We start from the raw sequence: 24,825 nt of genomic DNA on the forward strand, positions 1-24,825 counted from the left end.
CACGCAAGCCATACCTCCCTGGAAGCCCCCGGTGTCTAGTTTTCAGAAATGTGTGGTTTTGGTAGGTTTCCCTAGATGGCCGCCGAGCACAGAACCAAAAACACAGGTGACCCCCCTTGCAAAACCAAATCGTTTTGACATAATTAGTTGTTTATTTCTGCAGCGTGAGAATTTTGGCACAATATTGCAAGGAAAATGTGACAGACATTTTGAGGTTTGCAGGACATTGAGGGTAATATAACTTTTTGGAATTCACAGGCGAGACATCACCATGTACTCCCATGGGTTTACGACAATATCTACAGTTGGTAGGTTAATCTTAGATGGAATGTGCACCTTGGCAGAGAGACTAAAAAGAGAAAGATTCCTGCACAGCCATCTATTCCTCAAACACACCCACATACTGGTTGGATTTGGCATGAGGGCGAGTGATGGAACAGTATATAAAATTTTATTAACAAGAGATTTCACAAAAATGAAAGGCACTGTCAATAATTAAAATGGACAAAAAAATTAACCAGTGACTCGCAGCTCGTGAGCTGTAAAGCCACGGCAAGGCACCAACCACTTTACAGTCCATTCACACACCTTTCATACGTGATACACACAAGACCATTCACACCACCGGGTACGAAACCAACCCATTACAACATTCACAAAAAGGGACAAGGTACACCCTGCTTCAGAAAGACAAAAAAGACAAATATTATTGCACAGCCATCTAATACTCAAGCACACACACAGACTGGTTGGATTTGGCATGAGGGTGAGTGATGGTTCAGTATGTACAATTGTATTAGCAAGTGATTTCACAAAAATGAAATGCAGTGTTAATAATTGAAAGGACGAGAAACTGAACCATTGACTCACAGCTTGTGAGCTGTAAAGCCACGACAAGGCACCAACCTCTTTACAGGCCATTCATACACCTTTCATGCATGTGACACATACAAAACCATTCACACTGCCAGCCGCACGCCCATCACATTACAACACTCACACCAGCAGACAGCGCCATTCAAGGGCTCATCACTTTCACATGCCCACATTCCTGACACAGCAACCACCCAAGCTGATGGATTGCCTGGAGTGGCGCTCAGCTAGCAGTGTGTGTAGTGACCAGCAGCAAGTCACTACTCAGACACTGCCAGCCAAGCACCAGTCCACGCACACCGCCAGCCAAGCGCCAGTCCACGCACACCGCTAGCCAAGCGCCAATCCACGCACACCGCCAGCCAAGCATGAGTCCACAGGCATCGCAAGCCAAGCGCCAGTCCACGCACAATGCCAGCAAGCGCCAATCCACGCACACCGCCAGCTAAGCACCAATCCACGCACACCGCCAGCCAAGCACCAGTCCACGCACATCGCCAGCCGGGCGCCAGTCCACGCACACTGCCAGCCAAACGCCAGCCTACACACACCGCCATCACATTTAGGATTTTTTTTATACAAAAATAAACACTAACAAATTGCAAATAGATACAAATCTACTAACACAAAATCTGAAACTAAATATATTGCACTAAAGCCAACCTTGAAACAGAATATTTTTTTTTAAACAATACAGACCAGGCAGTTCACTTTACCACTCATGGATGCTCCCAAAAATTATTTTGCGTGTGGTACGCTCTAAAACAAGCAGGCACACACAGCCCAGGGTTAGAAGGACACTCGGGGCAGAAAAGACGAGTCTCCTTCCACAAACCTCTTCACCAACAGACTCTACATCTTCTAGTGGGAAAGTCTTTTGAGGATGTGGGAGGAATGTAATCAGGAAAGTGGCGATCTTTCAATCGAGCCACATCCTCCACCACTCCAACTCTAGGAACACTTGCCTGTTCCACAACAACAAGGTTGCCTATCACAGAGTGCTGAAACGGAACAAATGTCAACTTTGACCCAGGAGAACACTCCTTGAACACAACAAAAGCATTAAAAGGTGCTAAGTTGAAGAGATGAATGGCCAGCTTCTTATACCAAATATAAGCCTTACGAATAGCAGTGTAAGGTTCCAACATCTACTCTGTCAACACCACCGATGTGCTTATTGTAGTCTATAATGCACACAGGTTTGCGCACTTCAGCAACCTGACCCCAAACTGGCACAGGTGAAGTACTCTCATCATGGATGGTAGTCAGCATGTACACATCCCTCCTGTCCACAAATCTTACAGCTAGTAGTTCATCACTACGCAAGGAACTGCACTGTCCCCTCTGAAGTTTTTTGCAAACAAGCTCTTTTGGATAACCTTTACGGTTAGAGCGGATTGTGCCACATGCAAAAGTGTCCACTTTAAACAATTCCTTAAACAATTGCACAGCAGTGTAGAAGTTATCAAGGTACAAATTGTGGCCTCTGTTAAACAGTCTTCTAGCAAGATCCCACACAATTTTCTCTGAAACTCCAAAAGTGGAAGGACAACCAGGGGGGTCAATAGTGGAATCTCTACCAGTTTACACACGGAAATTAAAAACATATCCTGTCCTACTCTCAGACAACATATACAGCTTAATTCCATAGCGTGCCCTCTTGCTGGGGATGTACTGCCTAAAAACCAAACGGCCCTTGAACAAGACCAAAGACTCATCAATAGATATTTCTTTCCCTGGAGTATATATCTCTGAAAATCGATCTACAAAGTGATCAAGAACAGGCCGAATCTTAAAAAGACGGTCACAGTCAGGGTGAATACGTGGCAACGCCAAAGAATTGTCAACAGAATGCAGCATATGTAGCAAAAGTAGATACCGATCACGAGTCATAACTGCAGGAAATATGGCTGTTGCCATCAAGGGACTGGTAGACCAATATGAAGCCAGAGACGGCTTCCTTATCAAACACATCAATAAATTCAAACACAAAAACTTCTTAATCTCTTCCAGATTTGGGTGAGTCCACCCGGTAGCTCTAGAGTGGGGCCTAAGTGTGTCACTATTGTCCCTCAAAAACTGTTCAGTATACAAATTAGTCTGCTCAACAATCTCACCCAAAAATACATCATCCATAAACAACTGAAAAAACTGTAAAGGCAAAAAATGTTCACAATCCACTCTACACCCTGCATCACGCTAAAGGCAGGCAACACCGGCTGCACCATGTTTGGATCAACCCAGGGTCCAACACTTCCAGTAGGAAGCCTAGCAGCCTCAGGCTGCAATCCAGATGCCTCTTGCACCATCGGCACAGCAGTATCCTCCTCTAAAACAGGCACTTCATCCGCACTGGGAGTTGCTTCATCCACACCAAGAGTACCTTCATCTGCACTGAGAGAACCTTCATCATCCGATGATTCCATGTGGAGAGAAAACTCACTGCCAGAATCTTCCCCTCCCTCCTCTCCCTCAGACGCACTGTCAGTCCCATAATCCTGCTAAGAGGAAGATTCAAGAAGCATACCAACCACCTGTTGGGCAGTCATTCTACAGCTAGCCATAATGCTTACTAATAAAGGTAACTTGTCAAACAAGTCAACAACAACAAACACTTTGTAAAATAAGTAATAAACAAAAAGCACCTTTATCAAAAACACATATATACTCCAAAATGTTACCACTCACTTACCAGAGGCAGCTAAACTCACCACCACCTACTCTGCACAGACACAGTATGGATCAACAATATCCCACTAAAAAAGAAAGAGAAAAGAAATAACACATAAGACCATGCAAAACACATCGCAAAGAATTTCATGCTCAAAACACTAACTAAATATGCTGCCATTCGACACCACTTACAAAAACATTCATTCATACATTACAATATTACTCATTTGGAGTAAATACAACAAAAATGTTTTTCTTACCAAAAAAATGCAACTACGCAAAACTGCAGAACAACCACTGTCGAAACCGCAAACAGGAATCAAAAGCTTTACACTAGAATAAAAAGGAGAAAAAACATTACAATCACATATGCAAATAATGCACCAGTCCACACACAATCCACCAGCCAAGATAAGAGGTAGGTGGACCTAAGAGTATAAATTAAATATTCACCCCCGTAAAAGGGGAGCAACCCTTGCGGCCACTCCCCAACACAGAAGTTTAAAAAACCCTGGTTTCTAGTGGCTTCTGCCCACCTTGGGGACAGTTGAGCCTAAAAACATACTGCTATTCTGCCACCCAAAGATGGAAGAAATGGCCACAATCATCCTCCCATAAAGGGGAGCGACCCATGTCCAAGGGGCCGTTCCACAACATAAAAAAAAACCCTGGTGGCCTAGTGGGCCTACAAAAAAACAAATCAGCCGATCTGCCCCGGAGGGTGGCAGAAATGGGCAAATGAATGCTCCCCAGAGGGGAGCAACCCCTGCCCAAGGAGCCACTCCCCACAAACAAATCCATGGTGGTCTAGTGGGCCTAATTGTTTTTTTAAACATGGCGATCTGGCCCCCTGGGGGCCAGAGACGGCCACAAATATTGACCCCAAAGGAGAGCGACCCTTGCCCAAGGGGTCACTCTCCACAAATAACTCCCTGATGGCCCCTAAATTAAAAAAGTGCGAAATCTGCCCCCCATGGGGGCAGACAACCAAAAACATAGCCCCCAAAGGGGAGTGACCCTTGCCCAAGCGGCCACTCCCCACTAAATACTCCCTGGTGGTCTAGTGGGCCGTTTCTCTACAAATATATGCAAAATCTGCCCCCCCCAGGGGGGCAGACAAAGCCAAAATATTTCCTCCCATAAGGGGAGCAACCCTTGCCTAAGGGGCCACTCCCCCAAACAAAACTGACTAGCATAAACAAAAAAACATGCCCCCCAAAGGGGAGTGACCCTTGCCCTAGGGGCCACTCCCCACTAAATAAAACCCTGGTGGTCTAGTGGGCCGTTTGTAATACAATTTATTGAAAATCTGCCCCCCCCCGGGGGCAGACACATCCAAAATTAATGTGCCCATAAGGGGAGCGACCCTTGCCTAAGGGGCCGCTCCCCCAAACAAAACTGACTATCAAAAACTAAAAAAGATGGCCCCAAAGGGAGTGACCCTTGCCCAAGGGGCCACTCCCCACTAAATAAAACCCTGGTGGTCTAGTGGGGTGTTTTTAATAAAATTGATTACAAATCTGCCCCCCCCCCCCCCGGGGGGCAGACACATCCAAAATTATTGCACCCATAAGGGGAGCGACCCTTGCCAAAGGGGCCGCTCCCCCAAACAACAAAATCACTAGACAATTTAACAACAACAAAATAAATCCCTGGCACTAGTGGGCATTCCTGCTGCACGATCGCATGATCGTGCAGCAGGAATGAACAAAAGAGGCATCGGGGGAAAGGAAAATCCTTTCCTTTCCCCCGATGCCTCTTTTAGTTAAATCACCCCGTCCCCAGCCCCAAAACTTACCTGTTTGTTCTCCGATGCGCAGGAAGCAAATGGCTTCCTGCGCGTCGGAGAACAAAGAGGAACCTCCAATGACATCAGCACGCTGACGTCATTGATGACGTTTATTGGGGGGGAGGCAAGGGAAGGACTTCCCCTACCTTCCCCGGTAAAAATACCAGGATCGAAGTCCCACGGGGGCCGCGCCAGTGCTTCCCCCATGGGTGGGTGTCATGACGAGTTGGGCTCGTCATGAGCACACGCCCACTATGTGCCATGACGAGTCCAGCTCGTTATGAGCACCCAAAGGGTTAAAATTTCAAATGCGGCTTTCCCATAGGATTGTACGGAGCTTTCGCCTGTGTTCCCACACTGCACCCGTCCTCCGTGGGTCCCCTGTATCACTACTTTGGGTGGTTCCTTGGGTTCACAGCGATTCTACGTGATCTAGTCACTGTGTCTAGTTAAGACGTGGTTGTTATACCACTTTCTTAGTGTATGGTTCGGTCTCCCCCTGGAGGCCGCTGTGTATTGTGCTATTTACTGACATTCTAGTGATTTAATATTGTGTGCTTTGTGCTCTAATCTCATAAAGAGGTTAGTAGAGAGTGTTTAGTAAGAAATACATATATTTCGGTTCTCCTTTCATTTGGTCATTCAGGAGGTTCTGATCTGGTACAACAAGCAGATTTACATTCCTGCGAGACAGTCTGAAGGCTGCTCTCCATAGCTACCACTAGGATAGCTTTCAATAAAGGTTGTCTTTAACCTAATCATCAATAAGGGTTGTTTGGACTGGTACTAGGTGCCCACTTTAATTAGTGAACAGCATATACCAGGCCAACTTCTCACACCGGCTCCTCACCTCCTGCGGGAGCTGGCATTTTTTTTGCACAAGGGGAGCTGCTGACATGCAGCTCCCCTTGTGCAAAAGCAATTCTGCTTTGCTTTAACCTGCACTTGCTTTCAAAAATCAAAGCAGAGTTTGCTAGGGCAGGGCGAGAGCCGTGGTCCCACCCTGCCATAGCAAACAGCAATGTCCCGGGGGTGGGCAGCCCGGAACAAGGCAGGGGCCAGCCCTGGGGGGTGGTGGTCCCCAGGGCCATTCAGGGCTCCGGGAGGGGGGCTGCGCGCCCCCCCCTCCCAACATTTACAGAGCCCCAGGGAGGTGGTGATCCCCGGGGGTCCACAACGGACCCCGCATTCAAATAATTTGTGCCCCGGGAAGGTGGTGGACCCTGGGGCAGTGTGGGTGGGGGGCAGGAGCCCCCCCCCACTTTATTTTTTTAATTAAGCACCGGGGAGGTGGCGGTCCCCGGGGCTGTGGGGGGGTCGTGTGCCCCCGCATATAATTAAAGAAAGCCCAGGGGAGGTGGCGGTCCCCGGGGATGCAGGGGCCCCTACAGGCCCCCGCTAATTTACTAGGCATAGCCCCTGGAACCTGTCCACCCGGGGGCATACAAATAACGAACGCGGGAGTCTGCGCTTTTTTTTTTTTTTGGTCGGCCGGATCGCACACCGAGCGTGAATTCGGCTGTTTTTAAAAAACGCTTTTTTTGCCTGGGGGTCTGAGCAGGCTTAGTGGGTCAGGGTGTTTTTACCTTGCCCCCTTTTCTTGTTTTTTATCTTTTTTCTACTGTTTTCTTGTGACTCTGTTACCGAGTCACAAGATGGCTGCCAACACTTTCTGGTTTGGAGTGCTGACAGCCAATCAGATCTCACAATGAAATGTGTGGTTAGGCTCCGCCCAGATAGCGATATTTGTTTATTTTTGAATTTCTTAAACTACTGAATAGATTTACACCATTTTAAAGAAAAGCACGCTTTCTAGACCAAGACCTACCATTTTGCCAAATTTTGGGTAATTCCGTTCAGCAGTTCGGGCTGTAACCGGTTTCAAAATTCCTATGGAAATTAACATGGGGATATCGCGTTTTGGGACCCCCCTTTTGTCTCGGCCCCCGCTTGACGAATCACCCCGAAACTTTCAAGACAGGAGCTGACCGGTCCACCCCCTCAGTTTTGAAAATTTGGCGAAGATTTGTCAAACGGCGCCAAAGATATTAGCAAATCAAAAAACGCTTTTCCTATGAAAACTAGGTCCTAACTATAACTACCTACTGGCAACCACCAGTAGGTAACATATACATATATTATATTATATAAAGATAAACATCCCTCCTCCGACCCCTTCTCCATTGCTGGCAAAAGTTCCAGGGTCAGACTGTTGATGAGCTGGGCCTGGGCTCTCCAGATGCATTTACCCCTCAATTAAATCCTGCAGTGCTGCTTGTATAAGGCAAGGGGGTACAGCAGGTGACTTTGTGTCTCTGGTGTGATTAGAGGGCCAGATGAAACACTTTCGCCTCAGCTCCGGACCACCACCTCTTCCCAGGCCTTCAAAACTGACCTCAAAGTTCTCCTCCTTCAAAGACACTTCCAAATTGAATTCACGACCTCTCCATTATCTGAAGGAAGTCCTTCCATTATAGGAAATTCTGTTCTCCATGACTATAGAAGTGCCTTCCCAGTGTATTCTTGTGGTTTGAGTGTCTGCCATTTATTGCAGTATTATACTTCTACTGTATTTTGTACTCTTTTGTAACATGCACACATCACTTTTCCTCTTGTAACGTATCGTTTGCTACCTCTTGTATTTTATTTGCTTTTGATACATGCACAATTGCCACCATTGCCTCATGTAACTTAACGTTTGTTCTTGTGTTTTGAGTGTCTGCCATTTATTACAGTATTATTCCTCTTCTTGTACTTTGTACGCTTTTGTAACATGCACACGTCACTTTTTCCTCTTGTAACGTATCATTTTCTACCTCTTGTATTTTGCTTGCTCTTGACACATGCACAATTGTCACTATTGAAACAACGAATAACAGAGCCAACCGCACTCATGTTCTATTATAGGAATATGAAATCCGTTGAGTGTTTGAGTTTCAAAGTGAAAATCGTAAACCAACGTACGTAAGAACTACGGTCTGGGTCACGTGTACGTGACGTTTTATGGTCATATGACCAATCCAAAAAGAGCTATAATATAACTTTATCAATACTAACTGAGTCAGACACAAGTGAATTGAACGGAGCTTAAGATGTCACGCAGATAGTCTGAATGAAGAGCAAGTGACTGTGACTGAGGAAAGGTTAAGAAAGTCAATAGAGCGTGCGTAATGCGCTGATGATTTATACTGGAAGGACTAGTTGTTGGAAATTCACAAGTTCCATACCATTAAAAATAAATGACACTATTGCCTCATGTAATGTAACCTTTGCTTTTGTAACATGCTCACTTGTAATTTTCTCCTCATGTATCATTACTGTTCCTATTGTGAAGCGCTCTGACACCTTCGGGTAAAGTCCGCTGTTAGACCTGGCACCTTGGCGTGAGTCTCCCTTCCACTTTTTTGTCGCTGTGCCTCATGTATTTTGCTGGTGTTAGCTGCTCAGAGCACTGTGCCACTGCCAACCAGTGCCACAGTGCAAGTGCTCCCTATTTAAAATGTATATGTTGGTTGGATTCCATGATTGGCTTATTTGGTTTACTTTCAGACCCCAGTCAAGTGCACCAGGAGTGCCCAGGGCTTGTAAATACAAATGCTGCTGGTGGGCTTGCAGCACTGGTTGTGCCACCCACAGAAGCGGCCTGGTAAAATGTATCTAAGGTCTGCCATTGCAGAACCTGCGTGCAGTCTGGTACGGTCATGCTGACGGGGTAAGTGCACACACTTGCCAGTCCCTAAACCTTCCCTTAACTTCATATCAGTCACCCCTATGGTAGGCCCAAGGGCAGGGTGCATTGTAAGCATAAGGTAGGACAAGCCCTGATGTGTGTGGCATGTCCTAATAGTGAATTACAGCCATTTTCGTTTTTCAATATTGTAAGGCTACCTGTTCTCCATAGGCCAGAATGGGCTGTTAGAATTGTTATATTCTATGATCCTAACAGACCCAGGGAACATGGTAGAAATACGAGTTTAGTATGCCTGAACTCAGAATAATAAAATACATCTTTTAGTAAAGTTTATTTTAATATTCTGTGTTTGCAAATACCCCTGTTAGAAAGTTGGTATTTGCTTGCTTGACCATTTCAGCCCGCCTCTGCTATGATGTGTATCTGCCTGTCTGGTTGTGTGAGTGACAGGGCTGGGGAAACCCAGAGGGGCAGGGCTAGGTAGCCTGGTGGTGAATAGGAAGATTGGCAGTCAGATGGGTGGGAGGAGTACACCTGGGCTCTGAATAGGGTTGTGCTCTGCTACCACAATGCTGGCTCCACCTCCTGCGGAGCGGCTGATGTCTCTGCCCTGCACCCTGAATAGAAAGGCAGAGTCATGTCAACAGAGTGCTCAAGAACTGGTTTGGACTGGGCAAAGGCCCCTCAACCCCAGAGGAACAAAAGAATTAGGGGTATAAGTATTGGGACCCTGCTCCCAAGAAATTAGATCCTGCTGAAACAAGAAGAACCTCTGCCAGAAGAGAAGGAACTGGGAAAGCTGTAGGAGGAGTAACTGTCCCTGACCTGGGGGATTGGCCTGCAGTGGTTGCCTTGCTGCTGAAGGAGAGGAGAAAGACTACTAAAGACTTTGCTTCAACTCGTGCTTTAAAAAGATCTCCAAGGGCTTGAACTGAGCTTGCCCCCTGAACGAAGTCTCAGGACCAGTGGACTTCACCCCCAGCTCCCCAGAGTCTTTTGGAAGTGCCTGCTGCTGTTGTTGGGCCTTCTGAGGGACTGCGTGTCGCAAGGAGCTGGAAGCGCGACGCAAGGAAGAGAAGCGTGCCTCCGTCGGAGCCGCTGTCGCCGCATCTCGCAGAGAGTGTCGCCGCTGCAGCATCGCATCGAGCGGAAGCGTCTCACATCATTCCGGAAGTGTCTCGCAACGCCGAAGAAGCGTGTCGCCATCGCAGCCATCATAGCTGTCGCATTGCACTGCATCGAGAGAAGAGTCTCGCATCGAGGAGGAAGCGTGTCGCGATCGCAGCCATCGTAGTTTTCGCATTGCACCGCATCCAGAAAAGCACCTCGCATCCACAGAGAAGCGTGCCGCCATCGGAGCCGCTGTCGTCGCATCTCGCCGAAGGGGTGTCGCCGCTGCAGCATCGCATCGAGCGGAAGCGTTTCGCAACGTTGGAGGAGAGTGCCGCTGCCAAGGCCGCTGCCATCGCATCTCGTCAAGGGTGACGCCGCTGTAGCTGACGCATCGATTCGAGCCTTCTCGCAACATCGGAGAAGCGTAACGCATCTGGAAGATCCCGTCTTTATTTCTTTTGCACCAAGAACTTCAACGCATCTGCATCGCTGCAACACTTTCGTTGCCCTGCGTGTCGCATCTAAGGTACATTGACTTAAAGTGTCGCATTTAAGAACTTAAGAGAAACTAAGCAATCTCCTACCAACTAAGCAACCGTATTGTGTATTTTTAATCGTTTAATTGTCTTGTGATAATCCTATATAAAGAATCCTTATTTTTAATATAACTACCTGTGTGGTGTCCATTTGTAGTGTTGTCACTGGGTTACTGTATGTGTTCACAAATGCTTAACCTATAACGCTCTGAGATAAGCCTTGTCTGCTCGCGCCAAGCTACCTAGAGGGTGAGCAAGGGGTTGTTTTAGGAGTGTAACCCCTTACCCTGACTAGAGGAAAGGTTCCCTGCTTGTCACAAGTACCTACCTGTGCCAACCAGAGAACCCGGATTCTAACATCCGCGCTATATAAAAACGCATAAATAAATAAAATAAATGAGCCTGCACAACTCTGGGGCATATTATCAAGGTCTGGCGTTAAAATTATCGCCACTTTAGCGGCAGAAAACTGCCGCTAAAGCGGCGATAATGGGCTTGATAATATGCCGCAGAGAATTCCCATAGAAGCCCATGTTCCGGTGTCAACATGGGCTTCTATGGGAGTTCTCTGCGGCGTATTATCAAGCCCATTATCGCCCCTTTAGCGGCAGTTTTCTGCCGCTAAAGCGGCGATAATTTTAACGCCGTGCTTGATATGCCCCTCTGTGATTAATATACAGGTTCATCTGACCCTCTCTCAAAAACCAGGAGATGCCTTTGCTTTGTCAGAAAGTGTTGGGACAGTCTTTAAAAAACAAACGGGACTGTCTGGTCACCCCACCCTGTGGTTAAAATGCACAATTTCATACACGCCAACTTGAAGAACAACTCTCACCTTGTGTGGAGAGGGCGGGGCCACACGCAGAGAAATACTTACCAGGCACTTTTGAACCCCACCTTGCGTCACACGGAGGCACCGTCTGAGTTGGCAGGTGTGCAATTATCACTTTCTCATATTGACTCCAAAGATAGTCTATTGTTTGTAATGTTAGACCCGCCTACTTTGGTTGATCTGATAGACCCCCCCCTGCCCCACACCACACACACGTGCGCGTGATATCTGCGTCCCTGAAGTACAGGTGCTCAGCCACCACAACCCCGTTTATGCATTCACCGTCTGGGCGGTGTCTCCTCTTACAACGAGGGAAACTCCCTCAGATCCCGGCTGCTCTCCCCCAAAACTAACCGCACAAAAAAGTGGAAATACGGGAGCAGAGAGGTGGTCCTCCCCTGGACCTCAAGTTTGATGGTTCTGGCTTGGTATGCCCTGGTCTCAGCCCCCAATTTTAGGCGTCTTACTCGGGCTCACTTGGTCTCCTGCACCAGAGGGGAGCCTGCTCTCGTGTTGCAGACTTCTGCTACCGCCTTCTGCTACCTGCTGCCTCCCGCTACTGCTCCATATTTCCCGCCGCTCCGGGTGTGATTACAGGCACCAGGGGGGTATGGTTGGCTCTGGCGGTTTTCAGCTGTGCACCGTCGCCGCTACTGTGCCAGTACCAGTGACTCACTGTCCTCAGTAGCTCACAGTTCTCGCTGCCTCCCGCTACTGCTCCCACCTATGCGCCGGACCCCTTGCTGCTCCGTGTACATTTGCAGGTGCCAAGGGGTACGGTCAGATTCTGGTGGTTTTTGCTGCACTCCGTCGCCGTTTCTGTGCCCGTGAGGCTTCCCACGAGCAGTGGCAACCACTGCTGCGTATCGGTCTACCCTCCACATGTTCACAGGTGACAGAGACGGCGTGCAAGGTAATTAATGTGAAGTAGGGAAGGAGCAACCACAAGTCTGGGGCCCTGAAGGGACAATAAGGGCAGATAAATCCTCTCCCAACGGGTGAACCAACGAAAGTTGTCCTCCTCTAGACTCTTAGGGTATTTGGGGGTAGTTCTGTCTGAGTTAGGAGTGAGATGCACTCCTTTCCCCATTTCTTCACAGCTGTGCAGCACTTAGTGCCAGCTGCAACGTTTAGATTTGTGCAAGTATACACCCTGGTCTTTCGCTGCATTGGCAGCAGCCCCGACATTCTGGACACAGGGCATTTGAGCCCCTTTTAAATGGCCAGTTGACCAGGGGGACCGGAAGGTTTGTAGGGCGCCAGGCCCCAATGTGTATTTGTGGTGCTAGGAAATGTATTTCATGTAGTTTGATTTTCGGACCCTGTTCTGGCTACCTCTAAATGTGTTTTTATGATTTTGAGGTTGTCTTGCATACTTTGGTTTATGCTAGTGAAATTATGTTCCACCCTGTGCTATATGCCCCTAATGTCGGAGATACTTAGGAGGTAAGTGTCTAATATTAGGCTGTTGAGATTTTGGGCGTACAATGCATTTGGGGCCTATTGTGATGCTGTGCATAATGTGGTTTATGTCTCAGGAGGATGATAAGTACAGTGATTTTCCTCTTACACCACTCCATCTTCAGTTCTATCTTGTTGAATCAGTCCTGTTCTGAAGTAACAACCTGTTCCTAATCGCCTCACTTTCCTGTCTCCACAATAGCTCAGTTCCCTTCACCCGACGTCTGGATTATGTGCCCCCTTCTTGTCCTTATACTTCTCCTCACCACCGCTTTCCTAGTAACACCCTTCTCATATCCCCACCACCCTCCTCCTCCACAATTTCCCAACATGGCCACCACTCGAATTAAGTCTGGAATTAATTGCTACAAAATCATTTACCCTTCTAACCTGACTAAAGCTGCAGCAAAACGTTTCAAGCATAACACCATTGAATGTTTCCCTGATTCCCCATTTGTTGATCAGTTTTACAATGGTCTTTATGGGAGGCTCAAAAACGATATCATTTTTTTCACGCACGACATCCCCTCTTGGTCTACCAGCTTTTACAACTCCCTTAACGTCACCTCCTCCTGGGGAACAACCTTTACAATGCAACTTTTACAACGCACTACCATTACAACGAAACTATTACAACGCGAGTGCATTGACAACGCAGGACATTACAACGCAAGTCTTTACATCGACTTGCACTAGATGGCGTGCTAACATTAAAAATAGTGTTGTTTACTATCCCAACACCTTCCCTACTGTTACGTGGACTGGAGTTGGAATAGTAAATTACACTTTTTTAATGTTAGCACGCCATCTAGTGCAAGTCGATGTAAAGACTTGCGTTGTAATGTCCTGCGTTGTCAATGCACTCGCGTTGTAAAACTTTCGTTGTAACAGCATGCGTTGTAACAGCATGCGTTGTAACGTCATACATCCCCTCCTCCTCCTCTATCCCTCATGGGAAACAGCTAAATATTTCCCCCTCTGCGGGTTTCAACGGCTCCCTCACTATCTCACTCTATAACAACGGTACTGTCATGATCCAAGCCAAAGACACCTGTCTCTCTCTCTTTGACCACCTCTTCCCTTCCCTACTCCCCTCCCCTGCGACCGGGCTATCCCTTGACTCTTCATCTACCTCCACCAATTACTCCCTATGTCCTCCCCTGACCCCCCCACTCTCCAATAAGCTGCACCCTTGGGAGGCACAGGTCGACCCTCTTCTCTCCCCTCTGCCCTCCCCTCCCATTCTTCCCCCCTCACAGTATGCCCCCCCTCTTCACTTGAGTCTTACCTCTAGCTAACACGCTCCTCGTCTATTCTGCACCGTCCCGTCACTCCATTCTCATCTCCTCCCCCCTATCCCTACCGGCCACCCCCCTCCTTAGACCACCTCTCCTCCAGCCTTCTCCCCTAGTTAACTTTCCTTACGTTCCCCTTATTCCCTCCTCTCTGCTTTTCCTCCCCCTCCCCCCTCACTATGTACCCCGATTTCCCCACAAATACATTCCATCTCTCTCCTTCCCCACACTCCTCCAGCAATGCTGTGCTACCCCCTTCCCCCCCCTGGTAACCCTTTCCGTCCCTCGGACCGATCAGAACCAATTCCTTTCTTCAACTTCCCTATCTCCCAATCCCCCCCACTCTGCCTGATACCCGCTCCCTCACAGCTACCTCACCTAGCTGCCAGGACCTCTCCAACCCCCTCCCCTCTCTACCTCCCAAACCTCCTTCATCCCTATGTCCCCAAACACTCCTCCCCTCTCCTTCCGCCCCACCGCCTCACTCCTCTCCTATCGCCCCCTAATTCTGTCCTTAACTCCTATCCTTCTTGCAACGCGAACAACGGCAACTCTCCTCCCACCCCTGGTGCACCAACTCCTGCTCTCATCCAAAACCTTTCCCCACCTCTGAACCCTATACCCCTACTCCCCTCCCGTTCCCCCACCTCTCCCTGCCTTCCACCACCAAGTGCACCCCCTCCTGTTTCCATCAAGCCACCCAACATGCCGTGCTCTGCCTTACTCTCTCTGGAAAATAAGCTAGGCTCTCTAATCACCTCCATCGCCCAACTTGAAGCTACCATTTTAGTTTTAAGGTCCAAGGTCACGACTTTTCCATACACCTCAATTCCTGTGGAAAACACTCACCCTCCCACGAGATGCACCTCGCCCCCACACCCCATAATAGCTAAGCATAGCTTGTCGCCTGCAAATTCACACAAGCACTCGAACGCCACCCTACTTCCACTTTCATTTCCCAGTAACCCTGTTATCTACACTATTCCGACCATCACCTCTGTCAGAACCCCTCATCCACCTAAACCCTCCCGAGCGCCCTCATATAAGTACAATATCCCCATCACCCCTCATAGCCCAAGTGCCCCCGTCACCAAAACAGTCGCGACAGAGCTGCGCTGTATGCTCCACAACTGCAGATCTGCAATAAAACACAACATGAAATCTCCGATACCATCAACTTGCACAATATTGACATGCTCTTCCTCACAGAGACCTGGTTCAACGACACCTCTCACTCTGTTTGATCTCCTTGTACCCACAGACTATTCTATACTTAGAAATGACAGAATTGACAAAGTTGGGTAGGTGCTGCAGTCATCTTTAGAAACTCCCTTCAGCTTAAGGCTCTTCCTAACAGCTCCTTTCACACTTTTGAATGCCTATCTCTTGAGCTTCAATTGCACCACCGCTCACCTCTCAGATTTCCATGTTATCTACCACCCGTCTGGTAGCAGCCCTTCGTTTATGGAGGAACTCACGGACTGCATCAGTGACCAATACTCGCAAAGTGACAATCAGATCTTCGTGGGTGACTTCAATGTCCACTGGGGCTCGCCTCAAGACACCTATGCGAATTTGCTGGCCCCCTTCCTCTCTGCAAACGATCTTATCCAACACTGTACTGAAACAACACACTCTAAGGGCTCAACCCTGGACCTTGTTATTTCTAAAGCAGGCTTGCTGACCATCGCTACCCCTATTCATGTCGACTGGTCTGACCACTGCCTCATCCCATTCTCTCTTCACCTATCACACTCTATAACTCTTGGCCAGCCTAAGAGGGCTACTTCCTGGTTCCGTGACACTAAAAATATTGATCTCAGTACCCTCTGTGATTCTGCCTTGCTATCACTTCCAAGGCTAGACCCGGACCTAGATGTTAACGAATTCACCTCCCAATGCCTTACAGTCCTTGCAGTCGAAATCAATAATGTCACTCCTCTACAAAGCAAAAAGAAAAGGCCCACTCCCTCAGCACCTTGGTTATACAAATCCCTCTATGAAGAAAGGAAGTACCTAAGAGTCCTTGAGAAACAATAGAGAGAAGCGCCCTCCACCGAAAATTTGGCCACGCTTCGTTCAGCAAGATCCAAGTACCACAAGCACATCTTCCTTGGAAAAGCGTCGCACTTCAAATCCCTCCTTGACTCAGCCAAAAATAGACCCAAAAAACTATTCGACCTCATCAAGAACCCAAACAGCGGAGGAGCCTAGCGCGCATCCATGATGGTCGCGTGAGCACAGGGCTCCCCGGACCCTTTCTGCTCCTCGGAATATATCCTGAGAATATCCTGATTTGGTTTAATGATTCTGGGAGATGAAGACCAGCTGATCATATATCTCTTTTCAAAACTCTGATCGGACCTGGGAATCCTGAGTTGTCGTCGTCGGAACTTTTGGGACCCACCCGACGGAGGTGGCCGGGGTGAAGGTGACCCGTGGGGCCGGGCTGCAATTGAACAACAGCGGCCTCAGCGCGGTGCCAGTTGCCGATTCAGCACTTTCGGTTTCGGTTTTGGCCTTCAAGACACCAGCTGGCGTGCGTGCTCGAGGTGGCGAGGTGCCTCCTGGGCCTCTGCCCGAGGCTTGCTTCCATTTGCTCCTGGGGGGCCTAACGCCTCCGACCCCTACACCGACAGTTTGTGGTACTTTTGCTGGTGCCCGCACACTTCTTGATCGGAGGTACCATCGAGAGGCCGCGCTCATATGGCGGGCAAAGGGGGTCCGGAGGGGCGCAAGACCAAGGCTTCTCTGCGCGGGGGAGCGGTCCAGAGCAACAACATGGACCGCTACACCCAGGGCAAGGGGTCCCCTGGCGCTGCTGGCCTCCCCCCGGATGCCGCAGGGGGAGGCACGACCGCCTCTGCGGAACTTTCCCTGCAGGACATTATGGGCGCCATTGAGGGCATCAGGGAAACCATCGCGACGCAATATGAGGCCCTGGCCCGTAAGATCGACACTGTCGCGATCGATGTCACCCTGATTCGGGCCGACCTCTCCAAAACCAACGAGAGGGTCCAGGCCCTTGATACACGGACCACCACCCTGGGTGCGGAGGTGTCGGATCTGCGGGCCGCGCTTGGGGACATAAGAGTGGTCAACGACCATATGGCCCGGCGGCTTGAGGACTTCGAGGGACGGGCCCGACGCAACAACGTCCGCATCATTGGAGTACCGGAGTCCTCCGACAGCCGCCCGGTGGACCTTGTGGTCGAGGAACTTATCCAGCAACAGCTGTCCCCGGCTGGCCTAAGCAAATTCTTCGCCGTGGAGCGGGCCCATCGAGTGCCGGGCGGCCGGCCGCGGCCGGGGGCCCCCCCGAGGCCGATCGTGGCTAAACTGTTCCACTACAGGGACCGCGACGCTATTCTGCAGGCTTCGCGGACCCGTGGCCCGGTCCGCTACGAGAACTCGACCATAAACTTTTATCCGGACTTCACGCAACTGGTCCAGAAACAGCGGATGGGATTCCAGGGGGTGAAGCGCCGTCTCCGCGAGCTGGGCCTGAAGTATTCGATGCTCTACCCGGCGAAACTCCGAGTGGAACATGGAGAGCGGACAGCCTTTTTTGACTCTCCTGGGGCCGCAAGTGACTGGCTGGACTCGCTGCCGGACGGGGGTGGCCGGCCCGGGCCCTCTGGGGGCACCGCAGGTGACGGGTCCCCTTAGACTGACATTTGGTCCTTGATTTCGCTGTTTTGCACTGTACAGTTGGGTCTTACTTCTTTTGCATACTGTGTCTTACCAGGACCCGTGAGGGGTGCGGGCGGGTTCGGGTCCCTTTCCTCCTCCGGGGTCTTTTTGTAGAATGGGGTTAGTGGGGCGACAGGCACACTGCAAGTTGGGGGGGTTCTTTGGCCCGCAGGGGTGCAGGGTGGGGGGAGTTGGACTTGGGGTGGGGTTGGGGGGGAAGAGGGGTTGTTTTATTGTGTGTTTTTTGTTTACAGGGCGAGGTATCGATTTCTGTCCATATTTGGGACCTGTGCTGCGGGCTGGGGGCCTCTTGCTCTATTGGTGGGGATGGGGGGAGACGGGTTGAGGCTTATGTCATGGAACGTCAATGGGTTGGGGGACCGTATTAAGCGGGGTGTTGTACTGCAGTATTTGCGTCGTTTGACTCCTGATGTGGTGTTTCTCCAGGAGACGCATTTGGTCGGCAATGTCTGCCACGCGATGAACAGGGGGGGGTACCGCCTCGTGGCCCATTCTGGTTTCACAACTGGTTCCAGGGGGGTGGGTATTTTCCTGCGAACCTCCCTTCCGGTGGAGATCACGAGGATAGTCTCGGATGACAGAGGGCGCTATGTGTGTTTGATTGGGAGGTGGGAGGGGCAGCCCCTTACCCTGGTTTCAATTTACGTCCCCCCGGGCCTCCAGAACTCCACCTTTACTGACGTGGGTCGAATGCTGCTTGACCTTCCGGACGGCCTCCTGCTCATGGGCGGGGACTTTAATTCTGTGGTTTCGGGTGAGCTGGATCGTCACCCACCAAGGGCCCTCCCTGCTGCCCAGTCATGGCTGGGTGGGATGTTGGAGACCTTCGGCTTGGTAGATAGTTGGAGACTGATGCATCCGACCCAATGTCAGTTCACCTTTCACTCGGGGGCGCATGGGAGTCTCTCCAGGTTAGACTACTTCCTCATGCCCGCGGCGCAGACTGGTCGGATTCGAGAGGTCAGACACCTGGCGCGTGGTATCTCCGACCATTCTCCGCTGTGGCTTCTCTTTGACACCGGGTCGCGGTCCGCGGGGCGGATAGCTCCCATTAACCCCTGGTACCTGCGGGACCCTATGACTCGTGACAGCCTGGTTAAGGCCATGGACCAATACTTCAGTGAAAACGAGGGGTCGGTGTCGTCTGCGTTGTCTCTGTGGGAAGCCTTTAAAACTGTGATACGCGGACACGCCCTCTCCCAGATAGTGGTGGCCAAGAAGGTTAGGAGCGAGGCGGTGGTGCAGCTGGAGACTGACATCTCGGGGCTGGAGTCGGCCTTGGAGGCGGGTGTCACTCCGGAAGGGCTACATGCCCTTAGCCTGAAACAGTTCGAATATAGGTCCCTGGTCACTGACGCGGCCAAAACTATGCATAGGGAGCAGCAGGGCCGATTGTATGATGCCGGGGACAAGGCGGGAAAGTTGATTGCGTGGCTGGACAGAAAGGAGAGAGTGAATCGTGTGGTCCCCGAGTTGCGTGTTGCGGATGGTGTGTGTGTGACTGAGCCGGATGAGATTGTGGAATGCTTCGCCGACCACCTCCGGGCGGTGTACTCCCCGGTGACTGACAGGGATGAGGATGACTCTCGCCTCCTACTGAGAGACATTGCCCTGCCCGGCCTGTCTGTTGAGGACCGGGAGCGGCTGGACGCCCCCTTGTCGTCGGATGAAATAGCGACCGCGATTCGCTCCCTTCGATCTGGCAAGGCCATGGGTCCTAACGGTCTGCCCATTGAACTATACAAATTGCGTCCTGATAAGCTTGCGCCCTTCCTCAGCCGCATGTTCCGCGACTCTCTTGCGGCGGGTTCCCTTCCGGCCGACCAGCGCTTGGCCACTATAGTCGTTATCCCCAAAGAGGGCAAGCCGCGAGACCGCTGTACTTCTTACCGGCCGATTTCACTGCTCAATGCGGAGCCTAAAATCCTGGCGAAAGTCCTGGCCAATCGCTTGTTGAGTGTCGTGTGCGACCTTATCCACCCGGACCAATGCGGCTTTATCCCGCATCGCAATACCGCTCTTAACTTGCGGCGGCTTCACGGTGCCCTTGCCAGGGCGGAGTTCCTCTCCGAACCGGCCGTGTTGGTTTCTTTGGATGCCACGATGGCCTTTGACACTATTGAGTGGCCATTCCTCTGGGCCGTCTTGGCTAAATTCGGCTTTGGAGAGGGATTTATTGGCTGGGTGAGGCTCCTCTACACGGAACCCATGGCTCAAGTGGTGGTGAATGGGCGGGTCTCTCGGCCCTTTGCCCTCGGCAGGGGCACGAGGCAGGGGTGCCCGTTGTCCCCTTTGCTCTTTGCTCTCGCCCTGGAGCCACTCGCTGCTTGGCTCCGCTGGGAGCCCTCGCTTAGGGGGATCCGGTGGGCCCCGGGCTTCGAAGATCGGGTCTCGCTGTATGCGGACGATATTCTCCTGTATCTCACCTCCCCGCGGCAGTCGCTCAACGTCCTCTTTGACGTTCTGACTTCCTTTGGGAACAATTCGGGTCTCGCGATCAACTGGTCTAAATCCTGCGTCTATCCCATCTCTGGTGGTCCTCCTCTCCTGCCGCCTCGGCTTCCGATCCAAATATCTCTGAGTGGCTTTAAGTACCTGGGGATATACGTTTCGCTGGACCCGGTGGCTCGCTATGAGCAGAATCTCCTGCGCCCACTTCGGCGATTGCGAGAGGACACGGCCCGGTGGTGCAGGCTCCCCCTGTCCCCGCTGGGTCGGGCTGCGCTGTTTAAAATGATGTCCCTTCCCAGGTTCCTCTATGCACTCCAGAACTCCTTCGACGTTATCCCAGTGGCTTACTTTCGGGAGGTGGAGAGCCTGCAGAGGAGACTGGTGTGGGACGGGCGGGCCCGTATTGCTCTGGCTAAGCTTACTCTCCCCTGGTATGACGGGGGCATCGCGCTTCCCGACATTCGCAGGTACTATTGGGCCTCGCAGCTATCGGCCATTAACCATGCCACGTATGCGCCTGGCTTGAATCCGGCGTATGAGATGGACAAGTTCCTGCTTCCCGGGGGGAACTATAACAGGGCACTTTACTCCCGCTCGGCCGGCCGGACCCTTACGGGTCCTACTAAGATTGCGGTGTGGACCTGGAGGGCTGCCACTGCGGCCATGGGCTGGAGTGAGCGACTAACATGCGCCACTCCTTTGTTTGCATCCGACCGCCTGGGCAGCCTCTGGACTACGAAGGGGTTTGACCAGTGGGATACGATTGGCATCAGCAAAGTGGGAGACCTGTGGCATAAGGGCGCGGTTAAGACCTTCGCGGTGCTCCAGGCCGAATATGAGCTTACGGACAGGGAGTTCTTCCGCTATGCCCAGGTTCGACACGCCCTGCTCTCCGTCTTTGGGGAGGGGACCAAGATCCCGGTTTCCTCGCCTCTCGAGGACCGCATACTTGACGGACATGTCCCGGACAGTACGATTTCTTTAATTTATAAAAAACTGATTAATCACCGGGCTGACCTCTTTGTGCGCCTCCGGGAGGCTTGGACGGGGGATGGGGTGGAATTGGATGACGAGGACTGGCAGTCTGCACTGTCGTCCCCCAAGGAGGTCGCCATTCCAGCCCGCCTCCGGTTGGTACAGCTTAAGATTCTTCACCGGGTATATGTGACGGGTCCTCGCTTGGTCTCGATGGGATTTTCTGACGACGGGCTCTGCAAGCGGGGTTGTGGGCTCAGCGCCACCTTTCTCCATATCCTGTGGGAGTGCCGCGAGGTGGCGGACTACTGGCGCCGGGTCCATACGGTTATGGGACAGGTCACTGGGGTTGTGCTGCTGCCGGAGGTGCGTCGCTGTGTCCTGAATGTGTGGGAGCCCAACGATTACAGCGTGGCTCAGACTCGGTGGGCGGCCCTGGGTAACATGATTGCCAAGAGAGATATAGCGCAGCTTTGGGGCGCCCAGCGGCCGCCCACCGTGTCAGTATGGAAGGAGAATATGGACTGGTGTATGTTCAGGGAGAAGACTGTGTATGTGGCCCGTGGTAAGCCGGGGGCATGGGGTAGAATCTGGGGGCAATGGAATGCGTATCGCGGGGGTATCTGTACGCCCCCTCTGGTGGACACCGATATCGCCATGTCCCCCTGACCCTTGATGGTTCCTGGCATCTTCTGGAATAGCTACTTATGGGCGTTCATCCCCCTTGACCCTTCCCCCGTCCCCAGCCTCCCGGTACTCCTTTCCTTAGCCGGTGGCTTAATGTCCTGACCTGGAGTTCCCCGGAGGTAACCTGCCTCGCACGGTCTGTTCTTCTGCCTCGCCTGGTGTTGTTGTTTTTTCTTTTAGTTTTTTTTTTTTGTGTCTGTTGGACTTAAGTCTCCTGTTCCTTTCGAACTATCCGGAGCCACTACGGGGCTGAGCCCCAGGACTTGACTGCATCCCTGACAACTGTATATTTCACTCTGTACCTAGCGGCCGGCCCTGGTGGTTGTAGGCCCGTGCTTGTAACCGAATTATTGCTTAATAAAACCTTTTAAAAAAAAAAAAAAAAAAAAAAAAGAACCCAAACAGCTCTCCCCCAACCTCCAAATTGGAGGATTCCACAAAGAAAGCCGCGGAATTCGCTATATTCTTTGACGAAAAGGTGAAATCACTTGTAGATCAGGTCATTCATCCTACCCCTACAGAGGAGCGCAAATCCTTAACCATTTGGCAAAACTTTGACCCCATCTCTGATGATGCCCTCCTTAAATGCATCCTCGATACAAAGCCCTCTAACCATTCTCTTGACCCCATCCCTAGTGCCATTGCCATTGACTTCTATACCCATTCTCTTTCCTATTGGACCACTCTGGTCAACCTCTCCCTCCGTCAAGGCTCCCTTCCTGTTTCCTTCAAAACTGGGCAGGTCACCCCTCTGCTTAAAAAACCCACCGCTGATGCGAACGACTTCAACAACTACCGTCCCATCACTAACCTACCCTTTCTTGCGAAAATCACTGAAAAATGTGTAGCAAAACAACTCTCTCGCCATATCAAGGACAATGATCTTCTTGACAATTTCCAGTCCGGCTTCATTCAAAACTGCAGCACTGAAACAGCCCTTCTGCTAGTGATTGATGACGCGCTGCGGATACTCGATTCAGGGGACTCTTGTCTTCTAATTCTTCTTGACCTTTCTGCAGCCTTTGACACTGTCAATCACAACACTCTCCTTAACACTCTTCAACAGAGAATGGGCATGGAGGGCACTGTGCTCAAATGGTTTGCCTCCTTCCTCTCTGGATAGATCCCAAATGATCAAAATAGCGAACAGTCTTTCATCTCCTTTAGCGGTCGGTCAAGGTGTTCCTCAAGGCTCTATACTTGCACCCACACTGTTCAATCTCTATTTAGAACCGTTGGTAAATCTCCTGAGTGAATCCGGGATCCACTATCATCTATATGCGGACGACACTCAAATCTACCTTAAGGTGACCTCCACTCACGATCTCTCCTTCCTAAGCTCTACTCTCGACTCCATTGAAAACCGGATGTTAACTCATCAACTGAATCCCTCCAAAACTGAATTCCTCCTTCTCTCCTCCTCACTTTCTCCTCCCCCAGTGCAATCATGGATGGATCGAATTAATCTACTGAACAATAAACCCATCATTGTCGAGAGCGCAAAATTCCTTGGTGTCATACTCGACAAAAAACTCAATCTACTCTACCACATCGATTCCATTGCAAAGTCTGCTCGATACCAACTGCGCCTTCTTTGGGGGATTCGTCGCTTCTTCCCGGAGCACGACCTTAAAACCCTGGTCCAATCGCTGGTTCTCTCGAGATTGGACTACTGCATTTCTCTTCTTACTGGCCTCCCCAAAACCCACCTGTCCCCCCTGAAGTCTGTTCTCCATTCAGCAGCTCGTTTCATTTATGGGGCCAAAAGAATCGACCACATCACACCCATTTTATCCACCCTCTGTTGGCTTCCCATGTTCTCCATGCCTATAGAAGTGCCTTCCGAGTGTGTTTTTGTGTTTTGAGTGTCTGCCATTTAGTGCAATATTATACCTCTACTTGTACTTTGTACTCTTTTGTAACATGCACACGTCACCTTTCCTTTTGTAACGTATCGTTTGCTACCTCTTGTATTTTGTTTGCTTTTGAAACATGTACAAGGGCCACCACTGCCTCATGTAACGTAACTTTTGTTTTAGTGTTTTGAGTGTCTGCCATTTATTTCAATTTTTTTACCTCTGGGTACTTTGTATGCTCTTGTAACCTGCACACGTCACTTTTTCCTTTTGTAAGGTATCGTTTGCTACCTCTTGTATTTTATTTCCTATTGATACTTGTACAATTGTCAATTTTGCTTCATGTAACGTAACGTTTGATTTTGTAACATGCTCACTTGTTATTTTTTCTCCTTATGTATCATTACTGCTCCTGTTGTGAAGCCTCTGACACCCTCGGGTAAAGTCCCGCTATATAAAAACGCATTAAATAAATAAATAAATGAAATACGCCAAAGTTTCCTAAATCCTGTCCCACCCCTTGCACCGGTTGAGAAGCCCCGCCCACCCCTGGCTCCTTCTCCCTCATGGATCAGTCGTATATTTCGGAGTCTCTCCTCGCTAACAGTTTCCGGGAAGTTGGAGGCGCCTTCACTTTTACATCCTGCAGGTAAGACGCTGAAAATGGGTTAAAAACTGCTCTTTTTCTACGTTCTGTTTTTCAAGGAGCGTCGTTGGACTTAGAGATATTCGACCTTTTTTGTCGAATAGGGATTTTTTCTTTTCCAAATGAAAATGTTTTGAGGCTGGACAACGCAGGTGTTTCACGTGCCCTTCTGACAGATTTTCTCGCATTCCCCTTAAACAAATACTTTGGGGCAGATTTACAAGCCCCTTCCG

At 50.3% G+C, this 24,825-nt stretch overlaps 1 protein-coding gene across 2 annotated transcripts in view; it reads left to right on the top strand.

The window, feature by feature from the left end:
- Window positions 1-24,466: 24,466 nt before the first annotated feature.
- The window catches only part of LOC146854289 (uncharacterized), a 266,776-nt gene continuing 266,417 nt past the window's right edge, over window positions 24,467-24,825 (top strand). For both annotated transcript variants that reach the window (XM_085652073.1, XM_085652072.1), the window contains exon 1: window positions 24,467-24,595. The gene's annotated coding sequence lies outside the window, so the exon portion shown is untranslated. The remainder of the gene's footprint in view (window positions 24,596-24,825) is intronic.

Source organism: Triturus cristatus, chromosome 4_1 (genome assembly GCF_964204655.1).
Source record: "Triturus cristatus chromosome 4_1, aTriCri1.1, whole genome shotgun sequence".
Taxonomy (NCBI): domain Eukaryota; kingdom Metazoa; phylum Chordata; class Amphibia; order Caudata; family Salamandridae; genus Triturus; species Triturus cristatus.